Source organism: Eschrichtius robustus, chromosome 12 (genome assembly GCF_028021215.1).
Source record: "Eschrichtius robustus isolate mEscRob2 chromosome 12, mEscRob2.pri, whole genome shotgun sequence".
Taxonomy (NCBI): Eukaryota; Metazoa; Chordata; class Mammalia; order Artiodactyla; family Eschrichtiidae; genus Eschrichtius; species Eschrichtius robustus.
In genome coordinates this window covers 102389549-102414479 of record NC_090835.1, presented here as the reverse complement: position 1 = coordinate 102414479, position 24931 = coordinate 102389549, and the positions used below count along the sequence as shown (strand labels likewise).

General features: G+C 38.4%; 1 long non-coding RNA gene across 1 annotated transcript in view; it reads left to right on the top strand.

Annotated features, from left to right (window-relative positions):
- Positions 1–24931, top strand: part of LOC137773929 (uncharacterized) — a 267315-nt gene that overhangs the window by 181972 nt on the left and 60412 nt on the right. The gene's annotated exons all lie outside the window — the stretch shown is intronic.

Here is a 24931-nt window from a genome sequence, read left to right as displayed (position 1 = left end):
CAGGAACAAACTGTAATTGCAACCTAAGGGATCATTTTATTTGCAGAGATTTTTTTTTTAATTAAAATTTCTTTCTAAAGGAGAATATATCAATCCATCTAACAAATATTTATTTATTTCTACCCTGTATTTATTAGACACGTGAATTGTACAATGATGGACGTGGCCTTGATACCTGCCTTCAGAGAGCATGAAACCAGACTACTGAGAAAAAGAAAGCCTGTATATAAATAACACAGTATTTATATGCTATTAGGGTATATATTATAGATAGAGCGCCAGAGGAGGGAGAAATTACAGCTGGAGGAAAGAGGAAAGCATTCCCACATCTGTGGGGCAAAGCATTCTCAGTGGAAAACATCCTACAGCAAAGGCTCAAGAGGCACGGGCAGGGGTCCCCCGGAGAGCACAAGTAGCTCTGTTTCTTTGGAGTACAGACTGGGGTGAATGGGGGAAAATTCAGGTCACGTAGGGCCTTGAATGCCAAGCTGAACAAATTCAACAATTTTCTATGCAGTGGGTAGTTATGGGAGATTTTTGAGCAGGAGAGGATTATGGTAAAACGTATGTTTCCGAAAAATTAGTCCAATGCTGGTGTGTAACGTGGATGGAGAGGAGAGAAAGGGAGGCTCAAAGTGTGGAGACAGACAGAGGATGTCACAGTCATTCAGGGGTGAGGAGATGCTACTGAATAGGGCCGGGCGGGTCAGTGCAGGGAAGACATCCCAAGAGTCAGAAGTGTTAAACAGTCAAGGGGATGGAGCCTGTTACAGGAGAGGTGGAGGGAGAGGGCACGTAAGTATTCATCTCCACGCCTGGGAGAGTGAAGGTAGCATCAAATGAATAGGGATGGGAAAAACAGGCCCAGACACAGGCTTGGGAATAAAATAGTAATCTTGGGTTACATGCCCTACACAATGTTTGATGTAGGTGTGTCATACTTTCTGCAAAAAAAAAACAGTGACTTCCATAATTTATTATTCAAACACTTACATATTTAGGTAATTTTTTTCTTTCTGAATTAATATAAGGATTTTATTAATTTACTAAATTACATTCCTGGAATATGGCAATTCCCAAGTATTTGGAACTAATATTATTACATTTCATAGATATTTGTGACCTCTCAAGGCCCAAATTCCTAGCAACTAAACTCTTGAATTAGAGAAAATAATGAAATGAGTGTAAATCACATTCTGCTTTTTGAAACTCACTAGTTTATGTGATGTGATCCTTCATTTTAGAGTTATTTAAAAAGTATGCCTGAGAAGTACACAGAATAAGTTTATGATGTGCAAGAGTTTGATGGACTCAGGAGATAAGTCATCCCTTGGTATCCTCATGGGATTGGTTCCAGGATCCTCCCTGATACCAAAATCTGTGATGCTCAAGTCCGTTATATAAAATGGTGTAGTATTTGCATATAACCTAAGCACATCCTCCTATGTACTTTAAATCATCTCTAGATTATGTATAATACCAAATGCAATGTAAATACTGTGTACATAGTGTCCTGCATGTGGTAAATTCAAGTTTTGCTTTTTGGAACTTTCTGGAATTTTTTTTTCTGAATATTTTCAATATACAGTTGGTTGAATCTGCAGATGCAGAACTCACAGACACAGAAGGCTGAGTGTATTTCACTAGAACAGGATCTCCAAAATTTTTCTGTAAAGGGACTAATTTTGATTTCTCTGAATTTTTTGATATGTGAAAAATAGATTACAGGATTAAAGGTATTGATTATAAAGGGAACATTTCCATACAGAATTATCCATACATTTTCTGATCATTAATGCTACTGAGGTAAGTCTAAATACTACCTGTGAATTTGCGTGTTACTTTGTACAAAATAGGAAAGAAAATAGTATATATCCAATATTTAAAAGAAAGCCCAAGGAGCTATTGAAAAAGGCTGGCTAAGTGTATTTTTAAAAACAAAATAATATTTTTAAAGACTCTTGTGAATAACTCCAGCACCATTAAGTAAATCTGAAGTGCTGGTATTATGTTTACCCATTCAAATGGGATAAAATGCAGATCAATAATTACTGAACTTGATAGAGTTTTTTTTGCCCTTTTCTTTACCTTTTTTCCCCCATTTTCTCTTATTCTTTGCCACGTGCATTTTCTACTTTTTTTTTTTTAGTGATTATGTTTTGACTTCAAATGACCAGATTCCAACACTGGCTCCTTTGCAGGAAATAGATGCAAATGACAAGACTTTTCCTAGTCTCATTCTTGATCCATAGACCATGAAGTACTGCTCAGAGGGTCTACTTGGAATCACTTGACAAAACTCCCTGAGTCACATGACTGATGCTTAAGGAGTTTCTAATTAATCTTGCAGTGTTAAGACTGTCCACATATACAATGTATTTTATGAGAACTGATTCTCTGTATGATACAGCTGGGCTTGGAACATCTTTGTAATTCCTGAGAAGATACAGCTTTTTCACAACTAATTTCATAAAGAGAATACAGAAACATGAAAGTATATTTTACAAGTAGCCTTAGGAAATCTAAGGGAGTCTTAGATTAACACTGTATTACAATTAAGAGAAAAAAAAAAACCCCTATGTGCTTAACTTTTTGTGGTAAGTACCAAAAAATAAAAAAAACAAAAATAACAACAAAGTCTATCTCAACCTGGAAAGCTTAGAACTATCTATGGAACACAATATGTTCCATAGATAATGTATTTCATGCTGAAATGCAGTTGATCTTACTGAGAATAATTCAATGAATATAATGCCAGTTTTCTACTGTTTCAATTATATTTTAATACTGGAAGAAATGTGTGAGACTTAGTCAATTCTGCCATGATTAAAACTTAATTCCATTTATTAATAGTCATTGTATTCTATTAAATCTGGTAGAAAAGATTTATACTGCCATTTATTTCCATTCTTAATCATTAGAATGAAATAGAACATATCAGTATGCTTCTTAAAATACCCTTGGATTATGAATTAAATATAAAATTATGACAGAAAAAAACAGGAAGATGTTTTAAAATAGTTTACTATAAAATTAACAAAAAGAAAATAATAAAGCAGTGATGGTCTGAGGTCTAATTTTTTTACCTTCCCTCCCTTCTCTTCCCTCCCCTTCCCCTTCCTCCTCTTCTTTCTCCTCCTTCCCCTCCTTCCTCCCTCCCTCCCTCTCTCCCTCCTTCCTTCCTTCCTTCCCCTTCCTTCCTTCCTCCCTCCCTCCCTCCCTCCCTCTCTCCCTCCTTCTTTCCTTCCTTCTCCTTCCTTCCTTCCTTCCTTCCTCCCTCCCTCCCTCCCTCTCTCCCTCCCTCCCTCTCTCTCTCTCTTTCTTTCTTTCTTTCTTTCCCCCTCTTTCTTTCTTTCTTTCCTTCTCTCTCTCCCTCCCTGAAAATAATTCTAAACTTTTCTACAGTGTGATGTAGTACATTCTGGAAGTAATAAATATAGCATTATTTAGCTATAGCTTAAGCAGTAAATAAAAATAATTGCACTTAGACACATATTGAAGAAGAAAATCATGGTATTACTGCATGTACAATTTTTAAAATTAAACCTTTTATTTTGAGATACTTGCAGATTCACGTGCAGTGTAAGATATAATATACACAGATCCCATGTACCCTTTACCCAGTTTCCCCCGCTGGAAACAGCTTACCACAGTCTAGTTCACTCTCACAGCCAGGGTGTGGACACTGATACACTCAAGATAGAGAACATTTCCATCACCACAGGGATTCCCTCATTCACTTTTATTGCCACTCCCATTTCCCTCCCACCCCCACTCCCTCCTTAATTCCTGACAACCATTAATAATGTGATAGCATAATATAATTATTTAAAATTATAAAGATTGTTCTTTTAGAGCAGTTTTAGGTTCACAGCAAAATTAAGAGGAAGGTACGGAGGTTTCCCTTATATGCTCTGCCCCTACACATGCAAGGCCTCCTCCATTATCAATATTCCCCGCCAGATGGTACATTTGTTACAATTTGTGAACCTAAACTGACATGTCAGATTTAAAGTCCATAGGTTACATTATCGTTCCCTCTTGGTGTTGTGCATTCTATGGGTTTAGACAAATGTATAACGACATGCATGCATCGTTCTTGGATCATACAGAGTGTTTTCAATGCTCTAAAAACCCTCTGTGCTCTACCTGTTTATCCCTCCCCTTCCCACCCTCCAGTTGCTTACAACCACTGATCTTTGTACTGTCTCCATAGTTTTGCCTTTTCCAGAATGTCATATTATAAAGTATGGAATCATAACTATGTAGCCTTTTCAGGTTGGCTTCTGTCACTTAGTCACATGCATTTAAGGTTCCTCCATGTCTTTTCATGGCTTGATAGCTCATTTTTTCTTAGTGCTGAATAATATTCCGTTGTCTAAATGTATCACAGCTTATTTACCCATTTACCTACTAAACAACAATCTTGGTTCCTTCAAAGTTTTGGCAGTTATGTATAAAGCTACGGTAAACAACTGAGTGTAGGTTTCTGTGTGACATGAGTTTCCAAGTCTTTGGAGCATGACTGCTGGATCACATGGCAGGAGTCTGTTTAGTTTTGTGAGAAACTGCCAAACTGTCTTGCCAGCTACCTGTGATAGACAGCTGAGGAGGATGAGAAACTGTGTGGAATGGAGTTAAACCAATAACTCAGCCCGCCCCCAGATGACGGGGCCACTGATTACAGAAGCGTTAGGGAACCCAGCTGAGGTAAGAGAAACTGTCCAGCTGAGCCCAAGACAAACTGCTTAATCTTAGAATTTTGAATTAAATCATGATTATTGTCCTAAGCCATGAGTTTTGGGGGTTTGCTAGTTAAGCGGCCAACTAATTTATAGTGCTTTGGACTTAAGGTACAAGGATCTGAACCAGAAGGATGGTGATAAAAGTTGAATGCAGAGAACTGATATAAAAGCCATTTCAAGTAAAGAGGGAAAAAGAGCCTATATTAAAATAGCTTCCATTTTGTGCCACATCTGTGCCAATTCTATATACTTTATCTCATTTAATCTTCAAAGGATCCCTATAAAGATATCATTTCCTGTTTTCCTATATATAAAAGACCAAGCTTTGGGGAAATTAAATAACTTGCCCAGATTTATGTTGAGTGGGAATTCAGATCAGGTCTGACTTGAAAGCCCTTGCTCTTTCTCCTGTATCATAACCAGAGGAATATTAAAAATGTCACCAACAATTTCCAGCCTTGCTCTGTCTTTTTCTGCACTACAGGGTCAGTGTCCCTGAGTTTTAACTGGAGGCCTAGGCAACTCTAGACTCCATAGGTTAGAAGTTCATTAAGGGCTATTCTGATTTTATTGTCAGAGGACTACGTAGAAGAACATGGTGGCAACAATCAGCCAATGGGCAGATTGAGACCGCAACTGTTTTGTGACACGAAGAGGCAAATCTCTCATTCAATATATGTAAGCTACCCGTGGCGGGGGGCGGGGGGGAAGACTCCTATAGGGTGGGGCAGGGGTGGACAAGGAAGAAATGAGAGATAATAAATCTGCGCATTCAGCATTTATACAAGAGATAAAGAATCCTCAAAATTTAATCAGCCTTTTTGTGCTATTTTCAACTTATTCCTAAAGATGCTCTCATCTGAACCACACACCATAGTGAGACCCTCTCTCCCAGGCCAGCCCTGAATAGTCCAGTATATCAGGTTGGAGAATAGCAGAGAATCCAGTCTTACCTCAACTGTCATGCCCCACAAACATACACCAAAATATTGGCAGGACCAACATTTAATAAACTCCAAGGAGAAATAAAAACACTAAACTTGTAAATGTCACGTATCTATTCCTTCTTCAGTCAGAAGAGATCCTGTATCCATTTTATTTTAAAATGACATAATCACATACAGCGTTTTGTCTTTCGTACTGGGGAGTGCATCCACTTGAATTGTTTCACTGCATACACAAAAAAAGAGAAAGACCTCAAGAAAACAAATATAGCCTAAAACTATAAGGATTTATTTTTCTCTTTCATAAAATAAATCAGAGTGAGCACCTCCTCTGAAGTCATCAGGTACCCAGGCTCTTTTTATCTTCCTACATAGTCATCCTTAGTGTGTGGTGTTTCAATTCTTAAGGTTGCCTCATATTTCAAGGTGGCTGCTGGAAATCCAGCTATCATGCCCACACTGAAGACATCTGGAAGGAAGAAGAGAGAAGGGGAAAAAACAAAATAAAACAAAACAAATGTAAGAAAAACCCACATCCTGAGTCACCTCTGTTTTTTAAGGAGACTTTTCTGCAGTTCCGTAGAACCTGCAAAATGACCAATTAACCGAAGCTATGGACCAGGAGTTGGTCATTTGTTCACATCTAGTTGCAAGTTGTAAAATGATGGCAAAATCTGCACAGTTCACTTACTAAGGAAAAAGAGAAAATGACTATTGATGGACAACTAACATCTCTGACAATAAGGAGATAAGTGATTACTGTTAATACATGCATGTTTTCTTAGAATTTTGTTATTAAATATTTATCCTTACTCAGAACCAGAAATAGCCACATGTACTGATTGGTTTAATACTCTGTTAATGGCATATATATGATGAATACAGTTTAAAAATAAATACAGTTTTACATTTCAGAATTCATCTAGTTTCTGCATGTTCTGATTTGGTTTTCAGCAAAGATAACACTGGCTCTTGGATTTTAAAAATTCACTTTCTGTTAAAAGTAGCACATGATGTTTCAATATTAGAAACTAATAGAAAAATATAAAAAGGTTTTGTGTGTTTGTGGTTTGCATTAAGTAAGCAAAAAATACATTTTTGCATTGGTTATGGGCCATTGTTAAAGCAATTGAATTACTATGCTTATCCATTATGTAACATATTTGGATTTATAGGAGGGAAATTAAAGTACAGACAATCAGACAATGGATTTTAAAATATCCAAAGAGCAAAAAAGTACAGACAATCAGACAATGAATTTTAAAATATCCAAAGAGCAGAATCAAACTACAAATAAGAAAAATAACAATCACCTGATTGTTATGAACCATTCGAATATAGTTTTCGAGATATTGTTCACTCTGAATAGAGAAAAATGACTCTTACTGGGTAAGAAAAAAAGCAGTAAGATCTAAATCTTAATCAGGTGTTGTTCAGACCTCTGTATCTGGGGGCTGGCTTTACAGGAACATTCAGAAAGTTGTGTGTGTGTGTTTTTCCAGGTCTTAAATGTTGCTTTAAAGACCTCATGCAGGATACAATTACATTCAATAATTTCATATTGTTTAACTAGAAATTCAGAGCCAGTAACAAGTATTTTTGTCCCCTTTCCAAATAAAGAATAATATCTTCATCGACTGACAAAAGGGATTCTTCTGAGCGTGGACTATGCCTTTAGGCTCTAGGACAGTGACTTTTTGGTGTCTAAATGCAAACTTTAGTTGAAATTACAGCTCTGATTGATGGGACTTGTAAATCAGAGCACCCACAGGCCACTTTGCTACATAGGACAGCGTCATTTTCTTCCACTTTGAATTAATTTTCAATCAACATTGTTTAAAAAAATGAGCAAGGGTAGAAACTGGCTACCAATACTCTAATGCTATTTCAAATCCCAAAGCACAAAGATTAATTAAGAACCAATTAATAGGGAGGGTAGACGTCAAAAGAAGATAAAGGAGAGATGATGAGGTCAAGGTAAAAGTCGTTTTTGTTTTCTTTTCTTGAAGCTTAGATATATCACAACTATGAAGTAGAGGAGAAAATAAAACTGCTGAGTCTGCATTATTTTAAAGAAATACAAATATAAATTACCTTTGATGTTACTTACCCATAAGATTATCACAAAAGAGAAAGCATCAGAAGCATTCAAGAAACACCTCCTGTAATTTCTTAGGAAATCAGCGTAGTGGGTAAGAGTGTAGGACTTGGAGTGAAGCGACCTGGGCTCAAATCCTGGCTGTACCTGTACGACTTTGGTCAAGTATCTCAACCTCTCTGTGCTTTGGTTTCCTCACTTGCAAAATGTGTTCATAAGTATTCTTCCACACAGAGTCTCTGTGAGAACTGAATGAGAAACTACATGTGAGATATATAGAAGAGAATCTGGAATACAGTAACACTCAATAAATATTATTCTTATTATTAATCGATTCCAAAGTACAAATTGAATGAGAACTATGTAAAGATATCACATGAAGCTGAAGCAATTGTACTGCATTTAGAGGGTATAGATTTATTACTATTTTATTGAAATTTTAATTAATTTATTCTAATTTACCCTATTTGAGGGTAAGTACAAATATTATAGTATAGTATCCTTGACACACTTAGACCAACAAATAAGAAAAATCAGGTATTATTTTAGCAAGTTCACTTCTATTGTACTTTTTTTTTTAACATCTTTATTGGAGTATAATTGCTTTACAATGGTGTGTTAGTTTCTGCTTTATAACAAAGTGAATCAGCTATATGTACACATGTATCCCCATATCTCCTCCCTCTTGCGTCTCCCTCCCACCCTCCCTATCCCACCCCTCTAGGTGGTCACAAAGCACCGAGCTGATCTCCCTGTGCTATGCGGCTGCTTCCCACTAGCTATCTATTTTACATTTGGTAGTGTATATATAAGTCCATGCCACTCTCTCACTTCGTCCCAGCTTACCCTTCCCTCTCCCCATGTCTTCAAGTCCATTCTCTACATCTGCGTCCTGCCCGTAGGTTCTTCAGAACCTTTTCTTTTTTTTCAGATTCCATATATATGTGTTAGCATACGTATTGTACTTATTTATTAAAGACAAGTGTTCACACAAAATTGCAAAACTGAGAAATTGCATCTCAGATAAGGATGTCATGCATGAGATAAAATGGAAACTGTACCTAATTACAGAAGTGTATGGCAAAGCAAAGCCATAATTTTAAAAGAAGGAAACAAAAAGAATTTGAAAGACAATGTATTGAAATAAACTGGATAAAAATGAGATTGTACTGTGAAAAAAAGCTGCACATTGATATTCAGTTTTGGGGTAGAAAAGGTTAAATCTTTACGTATTGATGGGCTGCAAGAAAGCAAACTAGTAGACATTCTGTCTTCACAAAAAGAGCATTGGACTAAACAGAGAATCTGAGTTTTTTTGTTATTTAGCTGTGTTTGTGAATAAGTCAGCTCTCTGAATCTCAGTTTTCTTATCTGTAAAGCAAGACTGATAATTTCTAAGGTTTAGTATTTCAACTGGAAGAAAAAGAACAGACATATTGATGTGTAATCATATCCTTGCTTCTTCTTTTGTTTTCTTGAAGGCAGAGCAGTTTTGAAGATGATCTTTCCATACTTCCAGCTTTACAAATGGCCCCTAAAGAGCAGCCGGGCTGTTCCCTTTACTAAGAGCTTTAGGAGTATCACGGTGGTAGGAGGTGGGGTTGGGAGGGCCAGAGGGACGCCGAGCACCAAGACATGCTGTGTTAAATCACTGTGCAGGTGCCCCACTTCTGGCCACTGGTAGCTCTGGGTCCCACGTGTAAAGGGACCCTTGGCCCTGGAGTCAGTCAGTAGACAAACCGTGTTCATGGCCAGTCTGCCTATGCTTCTGTGGTGTAAAGCCAGCAGGGGCTTTTGTGTGTCTGTGTTCCTTTATCTTGGTAGTACATTGACGCCTAATTATAAATCATGCAATTATATCGTGGTAAAACCGCATGTCCAGCTACATTTGCCTTTGCATCCGTCATGCCCTTGGTTTATGAGTGTTCAGTCTTCTCTTCCCTGTACCTCATTGCTGTGTAGCTCTCCTCCCACTTTTTCTTCCTAAATCTTCTCTAATGAAAATCTCTGAGTGCAGGTGAAAGTAAATTCCCATTCTTGTATTTTTCTCTTCCGTTGGTGGTATTTTCACGTAGTCAGCCATTCAATACATATTTACCAAGTGCCTTCTATTTTCCTGGTGCTATTTGAAACAGTACCAAGAAAATGATTTTGAGTTGAAGTGTGGCAGATGAGTAGGAGATAAACTAAGTAAAGAAGAGGGAGACGAGCACAGTGGACTGAAGAAATAGTGCAAAGACCCAGTGGTAGGAAGCTGAATCCAGGTTTGAGAAATGGAAAAGAAGATACAGAGGCAGGAGACCTGCAAGCGACAGGGAGAGGAATGGAAAAAGGAGCTCCCCAGATAGTCAAGAGATTTTGAAGTCTTGTAGGCCATGGAAAAATGTTTGGTCCTTAATCTAAGATTAATGTGAAACCACCAAAGAATTTTAAGCAGTGGAGTTACATGATCAAATCTGAGTTTTAAAGTCTCATTCTGCCTGTGTTGTGCAAAATAAAGGCAAGTGGGGAGGGGATGGGTAAGGGTGGTCACAGGAAGGCCATCTGATGTGTGATTGTAGTTTTTCAAGAGAGAAATCAAGTTAATTTGGTCTACAGTTAGGCAATATAGTGGAGAAAAATGCATATTTTTAAGAAGTATTTATAGACAGTTAAGCTGTAGGGGTAGATGGATTGGATGTTATAAGCGTCACATTTAATCTTTCCTGGTTCAATAAATTTCAGTCATCATTGAGCAGGTGGATGGCCTCTGTTTTTTTTTTTTTTTGTTATCTAGTTATTTGTTTTGCTGGGAGGAATTTCCAGATGTTCCAAAGTCATACTGAGGATGGAGTGACTACTCACACTGTCTATGTATGAGTCATGCTTGTCGTGACTTAATTGGGGATATAAAAGTGCAGCTCTTCTGAGGACGAAACTATCTCAATGGTGCTATAGTAGCAGAGGTTACTGGTGGTACCTTAAAGTCAAAGGTAGGTGGGAAACTCAGGAAGAGGTTAAAAAAAAAAACCCAAGAGAGAAGGAATTAAGGTTTTTTAGTGAATTATAGGGATTAACTAGACAATTGCCACCGTAAAATAATTAATTTTCTATATTGTTGTATTTAATACATATTGGATAGGTTTTATTTATTTATTTATTTATTTATTTAAAATGACATGTTCTGGTTTATAGTTTTTTTTGGTGAGGAGCCCATTGTGTGGCTTGCGGGATCTCAGTTCCCCGACCAGGGATTGAACCTGGGCGCTGGGAAGTGAGAGCACAGAGTCCTAACCACTGGACCGCCAGGGAACTCCCTTTTGGACAGTTTTTTAAAAAAATCTTGAAATATTCCTAAGAGTGGTCATGAATCCTGTTTTTCACATCTATTTTGGCAATTGAACTTATGTTTAGTAACTGTTTAATCTCAGCATTCTGTAAAATTAACCTGCAAAGATTATTTTCTAGAAAGAGAGCTCTCAAAGATACATTTAGTTGAGCGTTTTATTATATTTTATTTTGTATTTGGTGTGTCATTAATATCAGTGATGTTGCTTTTCTGACAGTTTAATAACTAGTTATTCTCATGGTGTTTGCTGTCAGAATCCTGACTCTCAAAACTGAATGTGAACATTTTAATTAATTATTACTAAAAGAAGATAAAGGTGAACCTTGATAATATTGAATTTTAAATTTAATATAAATATATGTATAATAGATGAAAATTATTTTTATGAGTTTTCATGAGGTGTATAACTAGGGCACTGCCTGTGAAGCTATGTTAGGGTATGTTTCTCTGTGTATATTAGTGTGCTGTGGACAATGGTAATCATAAAAAACTTAACAAATGCATTATACTCTAAGTCTGAACCATGTTCTGAGTGTGTCCGTAGTGCCAAAGGACAACCAGGTGCCCAAAGTTTTTCTCAACTTTGTGTAGTGTATTTAATCACTTAACAAAAATTCTAGCAGAGCTCTACTATTGACTTAGAATTAATTTCAGTATAATACTTAAGTGTGAATAAATAAAAAGTTATGAACTTCTTGTTCTTATATTTCTTATGCATCTATACAACCATGAAAATTATAAATCATAAATCATAAAACTCTATATCAAGTTGGTACAAATCTATGAAAGCAGTAGTATTTGAATTGCTAAGATTGCTTCACTGTGACAGACGATGCTGTTTTGCTGAGACCAAATCATCTTTTGCAATGTGAACATGGAATGGAGCGATGTTCTTTCAAGTTTGTCAAGTGCTCACTTTTATTTGCCAGTAGTGGGTCAATTCCCTCTCCATTTTGCTCCATTCAAACTACTATGGAACCTAAACCTTTGCTCTGTGTTGTGTTGTCTCTTGGCCATCACTTGGGGTTAATGCATAAGTTCCCTTTTAAGTCCACCTCTGTACTTAGCTTTCTACCCTAAGATGATAAAGGTAGAAATATATGTTGTCAATGAGATCATAAATGCAGACAAAAATGGAAATAAAATGAGTGTGGTGAATTAGAAGTCAAGTGAAGAAAATGTTCTAAAAAATTGGGAGTGATGAACTGAGATAAGTGCTGAGAAATGGCTGCTGGTTTTAGAATGTGGAGGCTACCACTGGCCTTGACCCGTTTTGCTAAAGAAGGATGGAGGGATAAAACTTGAGAGAAGTGGGTACGATAGAGAATAGGAAGAGACAATTTAGGGACAGAAAATACAAACAACACTTTTGAGGAATTTGCAGTAAAAGGATCAGAGAAAGAGGTGGTCCCTGAAGAGGGAACAGGGAGAACAGAGTGTTTTTTGAAGATGGAAATAATGAAAAGTTTGTATGTAAATTGGAATGATTCAGGAGAGAGAGAAAGCCTAACGATGCAGATAGGAGGGAGGGTAGAATTCCTGGAGCAATGACTCTGGGTGGGCCTATGGGGAGGGTACGTAAAGTACAAATTGAGGGGCCGGCTCTCGATGGGCACATTGATAGGTCGCCCTTCGTAGAAAAAGGAGAAGCAAGGATATGCTGATATATTCTAGTTGGTAGGTAGATGTGGACGTTCTCTGATTGGTTCTGATTTCTAAGTGAAATCTCAAACAAGGTCATCAGTGGAGAGTGGAGATCGAGGAAGCTGTGTTAGAGGTTCAAGATCACAGAGAGAGTATTAAAGAGTTGTCTAGGAGAATCGGAGAATAAATGGACTACAATGGGGCTTTGGTTTGATAGCTGATTGGAACTGGTTTGATATCAAAGGCACAGATGAGTTCTGTAGTTATCAATTTAACGCAGGGGTTGGCAAACTTTTTCTGTAACGAGCCACACAGGAAGTATTTTAGGCTTTGTGGTCCCTACAGTCTTTGTTGTAACTACTCGACTCTGCTATTGCAGCATGAGGGTCGCCATAGACCATATGTACACTGGAGTTGCCATAGACTGTACATAAGCTGTGACAGTGAGAGACCTCCTCCTCCTCCCTTCTACAAGACCCCACTCAGACGCCATCACCTCATTGAAGCGTTGCTTGACTTTCTTGGGCAGAGTCAGTCATGCTTCCTTGTGTGGTCCCATGTACTTTGTTCAACCCCTTTCTGTAAGTGCTGGAGCTGCTTTGCATTGGCTCAAGACAGAGCTGATTATTCATTTTCAAGGAAATTGGTGAATCAGTTAATGTAATATTGGTAGTTTGAAATCAGTCATGGTGAGAGTATTTATTCCACAGAAATTGGTAAACACTACAAATCAAGGTTTCCCCTCACTCCCAAGAGCTAGTTGTTGCACATTTACCTGACCCCTCCCTGTAATTAATTTGTTTGTATCACCATCTCCTCCACTAGTCCCAATTTCTCAGGAATAATGACCATGTTCACTATTCAACTATTAATTCTATCTTCTCCATCTACAGGATGGCAGGGTATGTAGTAAAAGCTGAAAACTGCTGAAAAACTTTTAAATGTTTTACATTTTCCCTAATTAAAAATTCACATCCACAAAGCGTCTTCCAGTTTAATCATTTTCCCCAAAGTCAGCAAAGTGTACCAGCCCATACATAGGAGGTCTAGGGGAGATGGGAAGATGTTAGGTGTTTGTGAGATTAACCTCGTGTTGGATTGGGTTTCAGCCTATCACAGTTTTTTTTATGAATTGACTTCAGTTTTAGTTTTTTATCATCCAACTGGCTCTATCGTCTTTTGCCTGGACACAGGCTGTGCCTCGTATCTGGTTGTATGGCTCATTGTGCTTAATAGCATTGGATTTGGAGCCAGAATTCCTCCTGACATTGGGCAAGTTATTATACATGTCTGTTCTCCTTGGTCCAGTAGGGCTAAAAATAGTACCTACCTAGTAGGATTGCTGTGTGAATTAACTGAATTAATTTCATGTAAGGCACTTAGGGCAGTGCCTCTACAATGTTAGAGCTAATTATCATTATTAACTGATCTCACAGGCTTCTACCTTGCCTGTCCAAAAGTCTATTCTCTACAAAGTGTCCAGAGTGATCTTTAGCAAACTTAAATCAGATCACATGATTCCGTTGATTGAAAACCACGGATAATTTTATTATGATGGAAATGAAAATCCAGTTTTCTTTTCACGGTCTATCATCCTTCCATGATCTTCCCCAGTGACTCTTTCTCAGTTCCCCTCGTACCAAGCACCCCTGTTCTCGCTAAGCTCTGCCCACTTAGGTTTGCTTCTGCTCCTTGAATGTGTCAAGTTTTCATTCGTTCTACCCGAGCTCCTCATTCTCCCCTCTGCCTGGAATTGTTTCTTCCTCGTTTTTTCAGTCATCCCTTCTCATCATTCAGATCTTGGTCCAGATGTCACCTCTTCAGAGAGATCTCTCCTGAGCACTCTTTCCAAAGGATCTCAGCCCATCTTCATTACAATCTATCCATCTTCTTGTTTTATGGTCTTTATACCATTTATGTATATCTCAAATTGTCATATTTGTTTATGTTTATTTACTTCCTTTGTTTTTTTCCAACTGGATGTAAGTTCCAGGAGAGTATGAATATTGTCTATATTTTTACTGCTGAATTTCTGGTGCCTAGAACAGCAGGCCCTCAAAAATTATTACTGAATCAATAAATGACAGGAATAAATGAATACATTATCTTGTTCTAATTTGGAAACCCAATCGATCACCTTGTCTTGTGTTAGTGAATGGCATCTCCTTTCAACCACTGCAGAAGCCAAAATCCTGGGGTCACTCCTAACTTCTCCTTATCCCTCATCCTCCATAGAATCAATCTCTATGCCCTGTCCATTCTGCTTCCAAAAATAGCCCATGAATTCCTCTACTTCTTTATCTCTAGAATCATTATTACTTGTTGAGATTTCTAACTGGTCGTTGTCACCCATCTTTCCCAGCTTCAATGTACTCACTTCACTGCAGCCAGAATAAACTTCCAAATCACAATTCTGATTATGTCTCTTCAATGCTTAAAACCCTTTAACATTAAAACAGTTCTGTGGTGTAGCAGCACTATTAATGCCCAATCCACGCAATGTCTTTTTTGCCCATCTGAGTTGCCTGAACTTGTGGGCAGATTCTGGAAAGCCGTAAACGTCTGAGGGCTCCCATACCAGGCGTATGAGCTCTTCCTCTTGCTCTCTACGGGGGGGCTTTAGCTAGTACCAGGGCAGCTTGCTTGATGCTCAGCCACCCGTCCGGAGCAGCTCTCAAACAGTGGGGATGGCATCAGTGGATGAGTGCCCAGCCATCCTGGCTTCCACAGTCTTCAGTGGGATGATTCTCAACCCCTCCACATGGGATCTCAGAGGGATATGATATAAGATTGAGGCCTATGGCCCATAGCCATAACCAGCTCGTTAACAGACCTCTTCCTGGATTTTCTTCTTTTCTTCCTCACTCGTGCATCCGGAAATCAACTCTTAAGTAAACTACCTGAATCCAAGGCCTTATCTCAGGGTCTGCTCTTGGGAAAACACAAACGATGATGTGTGGCTTATAATACCTCATGGATCTGGCCTTTACGTCTCTCCCTCCCCTGGTGATTTTCCCCGGCCAACAACCACTCCCTACCCACACCAACCTTGTCTTTTGGCCATACTGATTCCTTGAGTGTATCATGCTCTTTCTAACTCCTATAAGCCTTTGCGTACTTTTGCCTACACCTTAAATGCTACCTCCACCCCCCCAGCTGCTAACCAAGGGCCTTGTTCAAACAGGTGTTTCATGAATGCTTGTTCAAATAATTGGAGCCTGAAATGAATTCCTGCTCATGTAATTCCACATAGACGCCAAATTATTTCAGTTTATTTTTATACAACTTATTATGGGAATATTGCTAAAATTCTAAGAAGATATACAAGCAGAATAGTAACATACAATAATTTTTAAATTTCCAATACATGTTTTTCTTCTTAACGGGCTTTGAATTAACCAGGTGCAAGCTATCAACTATTTTCATTTGGAAACAATGGAATATTCAGCTGTCCAGAGAATAAATTTATTTGAATAACATGAGTTTTTAATAAGCTAATATTAACTTAAATTTTTCTTTTCATAATAAGTCAAGTCCTTTTTATGGTGGATTATCACACTATTATTCTTAATATGGCCTTTTTTGCCAAAAATGTTCCCCCAAAGTAGCATTTGCTTGGTTTTAAACAAACTTTTAAGTTGTATTAGCAACAGCCAAAGTGATGATAGAATTAGACTCATGATGTTTTTATTTTACTACAGTACTCTTAGCAAGAGATAGATCTGATCCTGAGCATATAATTAGGGCATTTGAAGTAATCCATGCTTTAACATGATTTGAGATGATAAATGCCAGTTACAACAAACATGTTACTGCTCCTTTTACTGTTAACTCCTTTTCTCTTTTTCACAACTAATAACTCACTAGTAACTTGTGTTCCTTTTCTTCCACAATGTTTTAAATTTGATAAGATTAATAAAAATCTAAAGTTTCTCTAGACCGGTGATATCTACTGATCTGAAGACATTTGGAAGAATAGGTGGTCTTCTTGCTCTAAGGTCAAAATTCACTAGTGACACTACTTATACAATACATTCACATATTTTATATTTCAGATAGAGGCACATTTTTATTCACATCTTTACAACTTAGGTCTGAGTAATTTCTACTTACTGTTCAGAACGCAAAGACATATTCCACGGCCACCCACAATACTCTAGAATACCAGTGTTTCCATGCACCATGCAATTCTCCATCACAATCCAGTTGAGACGTTGGTAATTGTGTCTTTAATGTATCTCTTCTCCACTAGGCTAACTAAATGAAGATCCAAATTGCATCTATTTTTTCACCACTATATCCCTAGCTCTTAGCACAACACCTGATGCATAGTAAGTACTCAGAAAATGTATGAGACTTCCTCCAGGGTACATCTATGTTTATTTTTCCAGCATACATAGAATTTCAGTTGACAACTTCATTCATTCATTTGTTCCTGCATTTAACTTTACTTAAACATTTATGTATTCTACAAACTTTTATTGAGCTTCTGGTTTTTGCCGATGGATTAGGCCACATACTAGTGCTTTAAAAATAAAAGACAGAATCCTTTTTCTTAAGAAGGGAGACAGAGAGGTAAAAGATCATTAAAATGTAGTAGAATAAGGAAGGAAGGAAGGAAGCCAAGATAAATTTAAAAAGAAGACCTGTCCCTAACTTTTTATTTCTCCCTTCTGGTTCTGCTATAGCAATTGAATGTCCTTGTTGTTTTCAGCATGGCTTATGGTTCGAAATAAAAAACAGTGACCAACAAATGTACACAGTTTAAATAGGAAAGGAAAGGAATACTTTACTGCGACATCTCAGAAATTTTCAGAATAATGGTGACATAGTCCAACCTACCTTTATAGGCAGGGGTCTCCAAAGTGGCTTTACCCTAAGTCAGCAGTCCTCAAAGTTTGCTCTAGGGACCATCACCTGAGAAGTTGTTAGGAGTGTAAATATTAGGCCTCTCCCCAGACCTACTCGAGAGGTGGGGTTCAGCAATCTGTGTTTTAACAAGCGCTCCTGGTGACTGGTGCCCAGGGTCTAATGTTGGAGAACTACTGGTCTAGATGCTACCCCCAATCCACACCCTCCCCCCGCCAGTTTTCCCAGTGCAGAGTTCCTCCATCTGCAAGTACCTGTAATACCAAATCTGGAGTCAAACCTGACTCAGCTGTAGTTCCCGAGACACAGAATCTGGCCTGACAGTTGCAGAGCGCATGATGTGATGTTAGAACACGAGCTGGCCTCTTCGCAGGCAAGCCTGCAGCCGGGATAGTCCTCCGTGTGCTGTTCTGACCTCCTCCTGGTTTCTGGTCTTTTCCCCTCTATTTTGTGTCACCAAAGTCTCAAAGGTGAGTCTATTTAACATATGTCATAGGTAGACTTAATTACTGATAAGCAGAATAGCATTCACTAGTTTAAAGGAAAAGCAATAGGAATTTAGAACAAATTTAGTAGTAGATACTTCCAGCATTTAGTATGACAGTGATAAGTTAGTGATAAGAGTTTGAACCCATCAAAAGCCATTTCTTTACTTTGTCAGTTTCAGGGGTTATTTTGTTGTCGTTGTTGTTGTTTTTTCTACAACACTAACCCTTAGTGTCTTGAGAATATGTAGCTGTAATCAAAATGGGAATAAATGCATCTATATACATCAACATAGATTCCTTACTTCTTGAAATATCCAGTAGACACACACATACACACACACACAACTATTTTTGTTCTTTAATATGTAGTGTTCTTTTAAAATGTATTTCTGGGTTGTTTTTAAAATTTTTTAAATTGTTTGCTTTCTAATGGGTGGCTTAAAAATCTTAGTTTTACCACTCTGGAAATTCTGACTTTTCCCTAATTGCTCAATTGATTTTTCAAAGAGGAAAGGCTTGCTATTTTTCAACTGAAACAAATAAATTTATCTTACTGTTCTATTTTTTAAGCCTTCTCAAAAACACATTTGATAGCAGTTCAAATGGCTTTTGAAAATTAGAATAGTAAAAGCATGGGGAGGCTCTCAATTAAAAATACCTTACTTTGTCCTTTGAGCTATTTTCTATTTACTAGGACATTATTTAACATTGAAAAATTAATGTTAATACTCTCTGGAGAACACAGTGCTGTGATGAAGATAGTTGGAATTTCCTAGAAAATACAGAGAATATCAATCGACGAATCGGTCATTCCATAAACGTTTTAGAAATGCCAACTTCCTGCAAGACACAGCTCTAGATTCTGAGATGAAGTTGGAGGTAACACTTAAATTAAATGGAAAAAATACACATGAAAAGCCAAGTTACAATGTCAATATTAATGAGAGCTTGCTTTTGCATAACTTACTTAAATTATACTCTTTTACCCTATAGTGCAGGAAGGGAAAGAACTATTATCCTCACTTCCAGATAGTAAAACCGAGGCTGAGATTTGCAAACATCAAGTGTTTTATCCAAGGTCATGAATTTCTATGCTAAATGACAAAGCCATGATGAAGAGTAGCTCCTTGACCTCCTAATACAGGACTTGTTCTATGTTGCCTCTTGTAAAAAATAAAACAAAACAAGCAACAACGATAATAGCAATAGCTAAAAGGTGGTGCATGATGGATTTGTGAGTGAATAGTGTAGTTATATCACCTCTTTGAAGGAAAGAATGATACATCTGGTTTTGAGTCAACTGATCTAAAAGTGAAAGAGCCCAGTCTCGGGGAAATGATCTCACCAGTGGTGAAAGGAAGAAATGGATGTGGGGAGACCCTGAATGGATCACTTAGTCTGCCATGGATGAATGTACCCCCTTAGGCTTAGATGGCTATCCTGACGTTTGCCTAGGCTTGGCCATTTATTTGCAGGGACTCTCGTTCACTGCCAGGGTCTAGCATGGTTAGACCTTGGGGGCCACATTAATGCCAACGAAGTCCAGTCAGTTCCAGACAGCTTTGTTTTTGTCCAATTAAAACAATGAGGCGATGGTTCTTCATCAAGATCTTTTGGGTCTGTTGTTGCTGGATATTATTGAACGATTCTAATTATTTTAAAATAAGGGCTATAACTTCCTTCTTCCCCCACGTGAGGTCAAATAGTGTGGTTTTGGTCCATGTGCATTTCATATGACTCTGCAGAGTGAAAAGCATTGTTGTTCGTGGACACAGAAACGATCAGACCTGATTATCATTAAAGCCAGACTCTGAAAAGTCCGGGAATAATGCTCAGGACTCTCCAAGCTCTTGGTGGGTCCTTCCTTTTTTCTTCAGAGCACCGGGCATTAGACAGTAGATGGCAGTGTGAGATGAGGAATTTAAGCCTTGGCAGAGATTTGCTTGAAACCAGCCCAGAAAAAATGGCTTTTTGACTTGGAAGCATTTATTAAATGAACCTTCCGTCAGAGTTTTGTCTGGCAGCCAGGAACCCACCCTGGAAGGCTCTGGCAGCCCACAGGTGCGGTTGTAAGTGTTTTGTTTGAAGTGAGGCTGCTGCAAGGTGCGGGCATTTGCACAGATTCGTCCTCACAGAGCCAAGCAACCTGCCACTCAACCGTCCTGGCACTTCTGTGCCCCTGGCAGGTAGCATCTACCCTCCTCGCCTTTTCGGGAAATTCATCCTGTTTCAATGTGTAAGTGGAAGCTTTGAAATATACAAAAAGTTAACCGTGCTTCAGGTTTTTACCTAATCTTCACCTTCCTTTCTGTCTCAAAGCCCTTAAAAATCAGAAGCAGGGAGTGAGGGGATTTCTAAGCTCAAAAGCAAATGATTGCATGAGAGAATTTCCGAGTTAATCTGAAAGGATTCTGACTACTCCCCGTGGCTTATCAAATAATGGATTCTATTCAGGATTTGTAAGTAATCGTAGAAAACAGGGGAGTGTTGAAGCTGGTTTGGGCTTCTTTTCTAGTACAGACTCTTAGCCAATGCAGGATTTGGTATCTGTGATTAGTCCCCTAAATTCGTATCCCTCTAGAAAATTTTACAACATTTGAAGCAGGGAAGGAATAGCTAAAAACATTTGGTTTACTAAGTATTTTACTTAATAGAAAAGAGGTCAGTAGTTCTGAGAGGATCCACGCTCTACATGCAGTAATTATAGAATTTAAAAAGGCACCTATCAGAGTATCATAAAATTAGTAATTTTTCTGCATTGTGGACCTACATAAAACCTATCTCCTTAATGTTAGGTGTAATTTCTAGACCAGAGGAAATTTCAGCTCTTGTATGATGTTATATTCATCATTTAACCCCTCTAAGCTCCACTTTTCCCAGCTGTAAAATGGAGATAGTAAAGTACTTACTTCATAGAGCCTGACACACAGTAACCATTAACCTTTATAATAAGCCTGAGACAATAAATATTAACCGTTATTGTTATATAGCTATTGATGCGTGTAGGTATATTTTCAAACAAAATTACTTTCTTTCCACTTCCCAAAATAATCCAAAAATATAGTGAACACTAATAATATTCTATACCAAACAATTGGTAGGTAAATTTGCTTAAAAAAAGAATGCATTCCAAAAGGAGTTGGGACCACCTACAGAACACTGATTTTTTTTTTTTTAATTAATTTCACCTGGTTCTTCTTACCTTTTTTTTTTTTAATTAATTTATTTATTTTTGGCTGTGTTGGGTCTTCGTTTCTGTGCGAGGGCTTTCTCTAGTTGCGGCGAGCAGGGGCCACTCTTCATCGCGGTGCGCGGGCCTCTCACTATCGCGGCCTCTCTTGTTGCGGAGCACAGGCTCCAGACGTGCAGGCTCAGTAGTTGTGGCGCACGGGCTTAGTTGCTCCGCGGCATGTGGGATCTTCCCAGACCAGGGCTCGAACCCGCGTCCCCTGCATTGGCAGGCGGATTGTTAACCACTGCGCCACCAGGGAAGCCCCAGAACACTAATTTTTATCGATGAGCTTAAGAGGAGAAAGGCATGAGAATCAAGTATTTGCCTGACGTCACATAAATCTCTTCCTTTTATTAGGCAGAGTTTCTTTCCATCATGTGAGAAGGGTTGTCAGAGCTGGAAGGACCAGGGTGGGTAGGCATGAAAAGGTAGTCACCTTCACAAAGCTGAAGCCTTCTGAGGAAGATGTTCAGTGACCAGAACTTATGTTTATCAGGAGGAAAAGTAAATTTAGAGGAATTGTCCCAATCAGTTGTGTTTAAAAGTATCAAAAAGTTCTTTCCCGACTCCACCACTTTTTTTTTTCTTATTTTCTTCAAGTTGTTTTTACATTCTGTTTTGCTTTGTTTAAATTAATTTTTCTAAGTCAGTATGTCTGGGTTCTTCTCCTGGCTCTGCCATTTCCAAGCTTGGAGGTCATGAGCAGATTGTTGAATGCCTCTCTGTTTTCATCTATAAAAATAAGGAATAATAATACCTCACGTTCTGGTGAAATGAAATTAGTAAATATGCAGAATACCCTCCAGCTCAGTGTTAGGGCACAGTAAGTCCTCATTCAATAAAAGCCAGAGATAAAAATATCATTTGACTTGACAGTTACAGAATTAGAAAACTACAGAATAGAGTTATGGCTGAAGAAAGCTCAGAATAAATCAAAACCCCTTATTTTAAAAACAAGGAAGCGAGTGACTAGAAAGTTTAAATAAAAATCAGTACCACTTATTGTATTAGTATTAGCTAGGGTTCTCCAGACAGAACCATTAGGGGATATAGATAGATAGATAGATAGATAGATAGATAGATAGATAGATAGATAGATAGATAGATACAGAATTATTATGAGAAATTGGCTTACTTGATTATGGAGCTGAGAGGTCCTAAGATCTACAGTTGGCATGGTCTAGGTACTAGTCTGAAAGCTGGCAGGCATGAAACCAAGGAAAAGCCCATGTTTCTGTTTGAGTCTGAAGGTAGGAAAAGACCAGTGTGTTCCAGTTCAAAGGAGTCAGGAAGTTTCCTCTGATTAGTGGGTCAGCTTTTTGTCTTATTAGTCCTTCAGCTGATTGGATGAGGGTCGCCCACATCAGAGAGGGCAAACTGCTTTACTCAGTCTACCTATTCAAATATTAATTTCACCCAGAAACACCCTCACTGACACACCAGAATAACCTTTGGCCAAATATCTGAGCACCCGTGGCCCAGTCAGTTTGACACAAAATTAACCGTCACACTGATGTAAACATACTTTATAATGCTATTTAAGCTTCTAAAACAGTCAACTTAAGGAAAATTTGAGTCCTAGTTATCCCATTTGCTCAAGTATAACGTTTGTATTTTATCTTCAACATGTTTAGGCTCTTCTCTTTCTAAGATAAATTCACATTCTCTGGCTTTGAAAATGTTACTCTGTTAATAGCTTCCCTGGGGTTTTTGTTTTTGTTATATGGCCTTGAAGCAAAACAGTTCCACATGTACAGAGCCGGCCATAAATTCGTATGAAGGGGCTTCCCTTAACCGTCCCTATTGGTACCTTCCTGGTATTTCCTCTGCCTTGACACGGCACAAGCAGACAGAAACAAGTTGTTTTCCACCTGCTGAAATTCTGGTCACCAATTCCAGTGTGTGCCGTGGGGATTTCCCTCAACCAACAAGCAACTCTGTTCTGACACAACCTACCCGCATGTGCCAATAGAAAGCCCTGGTTGTCACCTGTGCTTCTGACCAACGGGCTACAGATTGGAGGTTCCCACGACCCCCTCCTTGGAATTCAGACACCAGTTACAAGTTCAGGTTGTCACCTGCTCCTCTAACTGACCAGCTAAAAACCAGAGGTTCCCACAACCCCTCCTTAGATTAGATTAATTGACTAGAGTGGTTTTCAGAACTCAGGAAACTCATTTGCTCTCTAGGTTACCCATTTATTACAAAGAATATTCAAGAACAGGAATCAACAGTTGGACGAAGAGATGCATAGGGCGAGGTATATGGGAAGGAGTGCTTGCATGCCCTCTACAAGTGCACCACTCTCGCGGCACCCACATCCGTTCACCAACCCGGAAGCTCTCTGAACCCTGTCCTTTTGGTTTTTCATGGAGGTGTCATTACAAAGGCATGATTGATTAAACCCTTGGCCACTGGTGATAGAGTCAACCTCTAGCCCCCTCCCTTCTCCTGAGGTCAGGGTGGGGCTGAAAGTTCCAACCCTCTAAGGACGCTGTAGGTTCTCCAGGTGACCAGCCCCCCACCCTTTGTGTGGACCGAAAGTCACCTCATTAACATAACAAAGGACATCTTCATTGCTCTCATCACTTAGGAAATTCCTAGAGTTTTGGGAGCTTGGTGCCAGAAATTGGGACGAAGATCAAATTGGGATGAAGACCAGATATATATTTCTCATAAATCATAGATAGTATAATACCTGCCATAGGGAAAACTCAGAATTGGTTATCTACCTTGAGAGAACTCTGGGATGAGAGTCCAGAGAAACTGTGAATGTCACCACCTGGCTTGGAGAATCCCATGCACCAGTAGGAAGTGAGTGGGAAAGGGTGTGAGCTCGGATCTGCCAGGGGAACTAAAACCATACTAATATTTGGCCAAAAGGAACCTAAGCTGGAGACAAAAATCAGAGCAGAAATCTCTCCTGTGTGATCAAAGAAAAGCAGATGGTCTATGTGTATTTAATCACAGGACCAGGGTGTGCATAGCTGAGGGGCCTTGGGGACATAGGGAGTTACAGTACTTAGCTCTAGATTCTTTGGGGCAAAGAAATCCAGCGTCACATTGCTAACACATGATAATTTCACTTGGTAAGTGTGGCAGCCAAGATCTACACCAAATTTACCTGAATATTTTCTCCTCTTTTCCTTCTCAACCATGGTCAGTAGCATGTTGTGGTTATTAGGCTGTATTCTTTCAGTGAGTATCTTTACATTTCAAGAATTTTTAATTATTCATGCTTTTTCTGTGTTGTCCTTCCTATTGATAATAAAAAGAATTGAAAGTCTAAATTAATAAATATCTTCGCATTTTGAAGTTTTTGGTCATGTCTCTGCTTAGTTTGAGAATTTATTGCAATAAAGAATATGGTCAATAGAAATTTACCTGAAATGTTTCAATGCTTTTATCTGATGAGTGATATTTAATTTAATCTATTAGAAGTATCTGGGTATCTATGTACTATATTTCCTGCTATTCACTTTAATTCTAATCATTCTTATTTTAAATATTTTTTGTTTTTTCTTTTGGATCTTGCAAACAGTATATAAGTAATATTTGAACTTATTATTATTTTTTTTTATAA